This window comes from Diadema setosum, chromosome 11 (assembly GCF_964275005.1).
Source record: "Diadema setosum chromosome 11, eeDiaSeto1, whole genome shotgun sequence".
Lineage (NCBI taxonomy): Eukaryota > Metazoa > Echinodermata > Echinoidea > Diadematoida > Diadematidae > Diadema > Diadema setosum.
The window spans coordinates 34,241,941-34,251,819 of NC_092695.1; positions in this window are offsets into that span (position 1 = coordinate 34,241,941).

The following is a 9,879-nucleotide window of genomic DNA, read 5'->3' on the forward strand; positions in this document are numbered from 1 at the left end:
GTTCGCTGTACCATTTCTAAAAGGCGCTCTCGATTTGTCATGACATGGTTAACGATGAAAATTTCTTCTTATTTTCTGGTTCTTGTGTAGAAGGTTTGAGTGTTCCAGAATACAGATGATGCACGATACAGTTACATACAGCTACGACACAGATGATACAGCTCCTATTACTGCTTGCTGTTTCCAACTCGTACAAATAGGTAGCACTTGTTCACCTTTGTTTGGCACACTATGTACAGTTCTCGAATCCTTTGCATTACTGATTTTAGACATCAGCTCTGCCTACGACCTCCCACAATATACGCACTTTAAGTATCAATTTCAATGTCGTTTATAGGTTTTGGTAATTCCACTTCAAATTGTGCAACAAGCATAACGATGACTAATTTTTACGTATCTAGTTAATGCTTACTTCTGCACTAGTAAACGCAATCACCCAGTCGTACCACATACTGATAAGCGAAAACGTTCACTCACGAAGGAGTGAATTTCAGGACTGAATTTAGAGTGAAATTGTAGTGAATTTGGAGTGAAAATATATTTTTTATTTATTTACTTATATTTACTTATTTTGGAGTGACCTCAGGGACCACTTAAAAAATCTTTATGTGATCCCTGAGGTCACTCCAAATTTAGTGAATTATAAAAAAAATTCACTCAGAATTCACTTCAATTAATCACTTTAAAGTCACTCAATTCTATTATTATTTTACTCCTTCAAGAGAGAACGTTTTCACTCTTTTTTTCTTTAGAGAGTACATCATCGCCACACACCTATTACATCCCCCCCCCCCACACACACACATATACGCACACACATGCTCACATACATACGGGCAAATAAAACAATTATTCACACAAACCATTCAGATACGATTGATTTTTTTACCAGCAGCTCTGACGGTGTATCCCGGCGAACCATCAGCTTCGTTGAACACAAAACAGGCCCCCCAATCGAAGATTTTCCTCGTCACATTTTGAACGGGGAGTATTATCTGATTCATTCTCACTCTTTGTAAATGCAAGAGGAAAGAAACAAATAAACAATTATAATATCAAATAAATAAATGACTGTAAAACATGTTATCAACAGTTATTGATTTTTAAATGAAAGGAGATATCGTGTACAGGTAGGTAAGTCTGTTCTATTTATTCATAGCTCCTACCTATGATGATAACTATGTTGTGTTTATGAACGTAAGTAGCACGGGTCCAGCAGGTAAGACGCAAACTTGCCAAATCCTTGTCGGCCTGCAAAAATTGTCCTGCGTGCTGGAAAATCCCCACACACAACAAGCCCGCCTAGCTTGCCCGGAAAGGTATGACAGGGCCTAAACTTGGCTGCCGGTGAATAGAACTTGCGTGAGCAACTCCGGGTAACTACGGGTGAGATACGTGCGAGGTATTGTCATGTGCGGGTCATCTGCATTTTTCATAATTATTTTCTGAAAGAGCAATAATTCTTCTACATTGTTGTAAAATTTGGGATCACAAAACCAACGGTAAATTGCATCCTTAGCCAGTTTTTTTTTTTATCATTTTTTTGTTTAATCTCGAACACTTTTTGGTATAGAATTGTGTTATTAGGTGTGTCCTAGATTTCCTCTTTTCATTCTTGAAAACCCTTTACACACAATGATTTAAAATCTAATAATTTTTTAAGTGTGTTAAGAGAGCACGATCAATTTCAGCTTAATCTGGTAATCGCTTCATTATTGTTGCTATGAAGTTTTACATCTTGTTTTTGACCCATTCATTGCACAGAGTACAGCTCGGTAAGATTAACCGCCAGAATAGACCCTATACTTCAGACCCTCTTTTCTCTGTGCACACTTGTCCACAATGTGTGCTTTCTTTAGAATATTTAGATAGGTTAGGAGAGTCTATTTGAATTGAGTTGTAATATATCATTTAAAGCTTAAATTCTATTCTTTCAGAATCTGTTCTTACATGTAACTTTAAAAAAAATCCATGTCTGACGACTTTTTTTGCTGGTTTTGTGATGTAGGGTTTCATATGGTGGAGAAATATAACAATGTAAACTCTTAAGGATCGCATTTTTTTCTTTTGATGGTGATGGGGGAGCTTTATTTGGCTTTTGTCTATGAAATTCATTGTTTGTATGTTTGTTTATTTTTCCTGAACATGTGTATCACTGAAAAACAAATTATCTAGGTCACTCCCTAGCTCCTTCGTCCTCCTTCCTTCAATATAGCCGTTATGCTAACCCTGCATCTTCCGCCGACTCAGAACGGACTGATTCAAGAACTGCTTCAAGGGATGAAGGGTAATTTCATGTAATTTTCCACCAGTCATCTCGATCACGATAGGTAAATGTTAAGAGAGACAGTGGCTGCGGATGAGATGTTGTTCAAACAAGGGAAGTATCAGGTTCATTGGAGAACAACGTGCTCTGTTGCACGCATTTTGTTTGCTCAGTTAATGGCCCAAAGCATATCTAAACCTTGAGGACTCCAAAAAAAAAAAATGCCGTGTCAACCTAAGACCAAATATTTCAAAAGAGTAAGATGAACACAATGATAGAAATTTCTTCAATTATAGAACTGCAAGTGCTTACATTTTGGAATCTCTTTTATCTCACCCACACAAACTGATGAGCTGAGGTCAATATGTCATCAGCTTAACACTTATACATTGTGCACAATACTACCTAAAAATAATGTCATTGATCATAATATATCGACCAAAACTCTTTACCTCCCTGCAAGTCGTAATCATAAAAAAAATGACAGATTTGTCTGCTTGCCTTTGTTTGCTCGTTATTTGTTTGTTTGGTTTTGTTGTTTTTTTACTATGCGTCAAAAGTAGAATTTAGTCTAATTACTGCTTTGTTAAAACATACTGCGTATTACATTTTAAGATTCCATTACTGTCTGACTTCAGGTCCAATTTTGATAAAACTTCCACCTTTATTTTTATTTCATTCTAATCATCATTGTGTTAAAAAAGGATCCCATAAAGTTAAATATTAATATCTGGAAGGCTATATATCTTGATAATTAAATGAATACTAATAAATAGATAAAAATGAATGAATAAACAAAAATAGCTAACTAAATAGATGAATAAATGGATAAATGAATAAATAACTGAAAGAAATAAACAAACTTACTGGAAAACAGAAGTCGCGACTACGTGGCCAAAGTCGTCGTAAAGATCAGTCATATTGACGGCCGTCAAGTTGGGGTAATAGTAAGACATATTGAAGGTGGTTGGAGAGTAGAACATGTCCTGGAAGAATACATCCATTCCCGTTCCATAAATCTGCGACAACCTAGTTTGTGAAATAGAAATTATCTTAAGTCATTGTGAATAATAATTATTTCGAAATTTCGAACAGTTCATTGAACAAAAAAGGTATGATTCGCTCAACCCAAAAATTGATTGATAGATTAGAGTGTAACATTAAACAAATAGAATAGCAATCGTTTCATTCAACTAAGAACACTATGGGTTATTGCAGTGCTGAATGCTTTCAACTGGGGAAAAAAGTCAACGGTTTCGACCGTATGAAAATATGCAACTGACGTGAGGTAATGATGTCAATTCTTGACATAATATAAGTGCAAGTCAAGGGGAGAAACATCAGTGCAGTTGAAAGTTAGTCTGAAAAGGGAGAAATTCTTTTAGCACAAAAAGAACTTTTTTTATCATAATTGGATGAAAAATGAGGAAGTCATGACATTTTGAAGTTTCACTTATTTTTCAGGAAACAGTTTTAGAACAGTTGATATGAATATGCAAATTGAGTATTGATATTATCACATTCAAAACTTGCCAAATTCATAACACTGTGAAATTTCACTCAAACACAATTACGCCCAAATGTCAAATACTGACATCAGACTGTATTTGACCGATCTATTATTCTGAAGTTATTCAACAAGGAATAACATCATGTTTTCAAATTTCACTCTGATAACAGAAGTATAGAGTTTTTGTTTTGTGTGTGTGTGTGTTTGTGTTTGTGTTTGTGTACATGATCAATAGAATATTGTGAGGTAACAAAAACACCAGTACACTCACAAGCATTTTATGCAATCTCCATTGTACTAATAGCAGTATTTTCTAAAAAGTAATGATAGTGTTGCTCTCATGTCTAAGAAAAGCACTGGCAGAGGTTTGATAAATGTGTGAGAAAAGCGATGTCATTTATGTAGAGATCGCAATACAATCGTAATCAACCAAAGTCATGGTTGTTAATGTCACCTGAAGGAGTTATAGTTGCAGAAGGCCACTGTTGGAAAAGCGATCTCGTCCACGTACTCGACGGAGACGTCGACACTCTTTGGGTAGGTGGAGTAATAAATACACCTGTCGGTGATTTGGTAGCAGAGAACACCAAACCCGGCCGAGACAAGAAGCAGCCAAAACGTTCTACCAAGATAAGAAGAAAAGAATTATGTTTTGTAAACGTTTATCTAATTAAAACCCGATATGCAAATAAATAATTAGACACGTCAAGCATTTATTTAATACGATTCATTCAGGAAATATATCCTTGCACACCAAATATTCTAACAATGATGGATAGAGTTATCAGAAGGTTCACGCATACTAGTATATATTCCTTGAACCTTCATTGAAACGTTCGAATTACTGTTGATGTTTCTCCATGGTCTCACGCGTACCTATTGATTGCTATAGTACGTTGTTATGAAGATTTTTTAATGAATTTTTGTTTATTATCAAAGGTGTCTCATTTCCAAGGAAGCATACTATTTATTTTGCTTTCAGGGATTAGATCAAGTTGTCACGGTCTGGACAGTGTCTTTTTGTTCAAATAAATTAATTGGGTAAAATGCCGTATTTTGCTTATTTTAAAAACATTTTGAACAAAATTTGTGGCGTATGGCATCAGTTATCATACTGGCCAGACTGTCTGTTCTCTTTTCTTAGCACTCATTATAAGTTAATAAACTTCGACAGCTTCAATACAAATTACACATCCATACATCCATAAAGAAACATATTATACACACTATGAACACAATGAAATACAAATTTAGCTTTTTTTTTTTTTGCATCCACAGCCTCTCCTGAATATCATGCAGATTTCTCGAAGAGAAACGCTGACGTTACATTCAATATCTCCCGAATTCTCCTATTATTCTGGCCAAATGCCCTCCAAGTTTCCTCCCATTGTTCGGACGCTATTGTTGCCAATAATCACCTTGTTCGGAATGGGAGCAGGTCTTTGTACAGTTGGCCGGTTCACCCCTCAGGGTATGTGGCTTGGTTGTTTACTCTACCTGTTCTTAACGCTCTCTCGAAAGTTTCGATCTTCCCTTAAAACTCGAGGCGGGAGGATTAAACAGCACCTGAGCACACTTATGTCTCATCGGGTATTATGCAATGTTCAGAGAGCAGATGAATCTACAATTCTTGTGTAAGTCGAGGTGCGGTGTGTTGTTTTTACTTCGGGTCCGTGCTGCATTCATTATAAAGGGTGAACTAATGGTAACGACTAAAAAGAATAATGGAAATATGGGTGCTTTAATAACTCGTGGAGTTTGCAGAAGATTTCAGTTAATTGTGATCACCGCCACCCCCTTGAGAAAAAAAAAAATCGGAAAAATCACAGCGGTAAGATTTCGTTGTAAAGTTTTTCAAGCTGAATCTGGTCTCGCTTCTAACAGAACGTCTGTCTGTCCCAACGTTTAACACAAAGAGGTAACAGCCGCAAGGTCTTCATGACTTATAAGCACTAATACGCTTAGAGCAAGGAGGTACTTGTCTAGCGAGTACCTCGTTGGTTTGGTTAAGACCACATACGGCACACCCCACGACTTTTCCACGATTTCCCAGTCGTACGACCTCAAGACTGGAAGCGTGACGTCACCAGCCTTGCTATAATAGTTTCCCGTTGTGAGGCTGGATCTAATAGTGCCAGTCGTAGAGATTTGACATGCCGAATTTTCACGACTGGTCGTGGGATTTCAGCAAATTATGCTACAGTGCAATGTACTGAAGCCAGAAATGTCTCAAAGATTTAATAGCTGTCTAGTCTGATCGTACAGTGTGCAGTGTTGGGTCGTGCGACTGGTCGTGTGACCCGTCTCGCCTCTCTAGTCCTGCGACCGGTCTGATCGTGTCGTGTGCGGTGGGTTTAAAATACATTTCTTCCTCACCAGCATCTTAACAATCACGCCAAGGCTCTTTATTTTTTCTCCTTCTTACTGCCACTTTTGCTGCAGGATTTTGAGATGTACTATTACAAAGAAATTTGCCTATTCGTGTAGGAGAAAAACTTATGTAGGGCCAACATGTTTTACGATCAAGTGAAGAAATGTATCAATGTTAGCATTGGAAAATATCGAGATTCAACGTAATACAGGAGGGTTTCAGAAATAGGGAAAACCCAGATCCTGCTTTCTCTTCCCTTTAGAGCATAATTCATTATCTGACATTGAATGACATTTAATAATATTTTGAATACGTGTACCCATTAAATCTCACATAGGGAAATGTTCATTCTGATTGATTGATTGATTAATTAATTGGGCTTATTACTACATTGTTTCTTCAGGCATATGTATGTATAAGGAAGTCAAGTGAACAAAGATATTGGGTAAATTACTGTTTGATTCTAACAGTTGAAGTAGGTAAATGATTAACTGAAATTCACTATTCCATGAAAATGCAGAATGAAGACAAGCAGGTATTATTATATGTATAATCATGCAAACCGAAAGAACGAGTTCACCTATACAAATATTATATAGCGAATGCAGCACATTAGTGAAACACATCAGTGAAAGATGGAAAAAAATCGGAGAATCCGTTCAATTTTTTTTTTCAGTTTATATCATATTCATGGGATATATATATATATATATATATATATGTGCGTGTGTGTGTGCGTGTGTGTGTTCTAAAGGGGAACAGTATGGACAAAATATTCATCGTGTGTATCGATCAATGATATTCACGTTTCCAACGCGATACTGACCTCCTCCACCTGACCTCAGCTGGGTTAAAGGCGTACTTAATACCAGCCAGACCGATACCATCGGGGACAGACTTGTAGAAGATGGCGAGCCAGGACATTTTATCGCGGTAAGTGGTGCTATAGGCGGGGGGCTTGCTCGGGTGTAGGGCCGCCTTGTCCGTCGACCCGCTCACGGTGGGCAACGCCATATCTTTCTCGGGAAGGTCGTTCATCTTGGTCTCGTCGAGGGATTCGACGACGATCTTATTGACCGGCATGATAGAGTTCGACTTCAGGGCGACGCCCGCTGCAATAGGTAAACGATAGGAGATGAACTCATAAATTTACCGAATTCATACTATGATTTGTTGATTATTTTTGCCCTCTGGTGAAACAAAACGTGTGACTGCAAACATGCATTAGAATACAACTTTTAAATTGTTTACTGAACAACAACCAACAGTGCAATAACATTCACTTATAATACGTACACATAGTATTCAAGGACGGCATGATATAAAAAAAAATAAAATAAAAAGTGCTAGAAAATTATGTAAGCATTATGAGCACGCTTCATGTAGTGATGATGCTCCATTACTTCTTTCACATCTGATTATTGCCCCACCCCACCACCCCCATGGCCACCATCACCATCACCGCTTTCCATTTTACCTTATAAATCGATTAGATTCTTCGCCTTCTCAACTATCATTGTTCTCCACTTCATCATTCTTTCTCAACCTCAAATCTTGCCCGCGGCTATCCCATTTTAGGAGCCAATTTGGTGTCTATTCTGACGCGTTTGTCAAAAAAAAAAAAATACAGCACAGGCTATGTGTTCATGGCATCTCCCGCCTCCTAACACTAGGGCGAGAGTGAGAGTAAAACCATCACATTGAATGGCATGCCCCTTCGTCAAAAAGAAACGCAAATGATTTGGGGTTTACTCCAAACGAATGTAATCGCATCAAACTGCTGTCGAACAACATGATGACAAAAGAAACACACGTTAACAGAAATTTTACGGTAACTTACGTATTGAGCCGTCGACTTCCATGATGTGATGTGAGCCTATTGAGCGTTCTACATGAAAAGTGACACCAAGCATGCCAAGGCTTACACCCACTGCCCAGTAAGATGACTTTCAAGTTACTGTTCCTCGCGACTGTTATTGCTCTGGTCAAACACTGACACACTTTACAAAGACAAACTTGCATGTCTTCTTTCTATAGAATGGAACCAGAGTGCATACCAGCCTTCTTTCACAAGAATAAACAGACACAGACAAGGACACACACACACACATACACGCACAATAAGCAATTACACATTATCATTTAATGAAATCACAGACTGAACGATTCTGAGTGGAGTGAGGTATATTTCCAACAAACATCGCAGATAAGATACCACACACTTTCATAACGTTAATAAAATGAATGACAAATTCTTTAAAAAGTCTGACCATTGGAGTGTCTTTCTCTGCAAACTTACCGTCGTCGAGATTTTGTTAGCTTGTGAAAGTTTTTGAGGTTGACAGAATGGCTAAACAAATAATGATCTCCGCCACGCCGTGACGACAGTTCTTGTTACTGTGTAAGCGGTTGTCCACTCTCAAGCGCCCTGCGTGATCTGTCGTAGATGTAGGGGTTTTGTGCGTTTGCGCGCATTTGACTGGTCTGAGCAGCAGCGGTTTGCCATCCTGCCACCCTACTGCGGGCGCTGGATCGAAGTTAGCTTTTACCTTGACGAAATAAGATTGTGACGTCATAATGGTGTACAAGACTTGGGAGAGCGCTACTGGTAAAATTACAGGCAAAGTCATCGTCATCTACGAAGAATCGTTCGTTAACACTTTGCATGGCATATTAGAGAGTCTACATCTCATTATGTAATGCTTTTTTATGGCCTTAGGTCTCCGGTTCCTAGCAATAGCAATATCATCAAATTCACTTCTGCCTACTTCAAAGGCAGAATTTACCATTTGCAGATGAAACAAAAACCCAGCTTCAGTGCTTCAAAAATAGTTCTTAAATGTGAGTCTTGGATAGAAACAACCAATGTAAAGATTTGAATCGGTATAATCAATGTTAAGTATTCTAAATATACAAAATGAGAACAATGGTTATCATAAAAATGTTACTAGACTAAAGCGTCTACAGTTATGGTTTAATCAGAAAAAAATAGTGATATCCCCTCATATTTTAGGCTTTATTGAGGAATTCTTATATTGTAGGATGTTTTGTGATACACCTGACCTACACACATTCATCAAATGTGATATCTCGAAATTTTTTTTTAAATCACTTCTTCCAATAGTAAACAGTACCTCTAAGAAAAGTACATTAAATCACTCAATCAACAGATCAACACAAAATAATAGTGTCTGAATTGTTCGTAGAATATTTTTGTTTTCGACGACACCGAAGCCTGACACCGTTTGTTGCACAAGTCTTCCTTTATTCGAGGCAACAAAATCAGCTCCGACTCATTAAGGCCATACAAGCCACTTTTCCCAGTTCCGTTTTTTTTTTTTTTTTTTTTTGTGTATTCATCTGTCGGGCCTACAGTTATGGAAAAGACTCAATACTATTAGTTGGAAAGTATCGATCGTGCTACATGACTATCAATTAGTCGTGTCCGAGATCTTAATACGAACGACCAGTGTTTGAGTTTTTTAATGGCATCCATGCGAATTCGTTGACAGGGCAAGATCATCTCTGTTCTCCGCCCTCCCCCCCCCCTTTTTTTTTCTCTCTCTCTCTGTCTATGATGACATGTAGCTAATTACCACTTGTTGAGCGAAGTGGTTCATAAGCTGGAATAATTATTGAAAGAAGAGGTGACAGCCTGAACGTAAGTGGTCGCTAAATGCATAATAATGGACATCGAATTATTTTGTTTTGCCGTGATTAAAGGTTACTTAG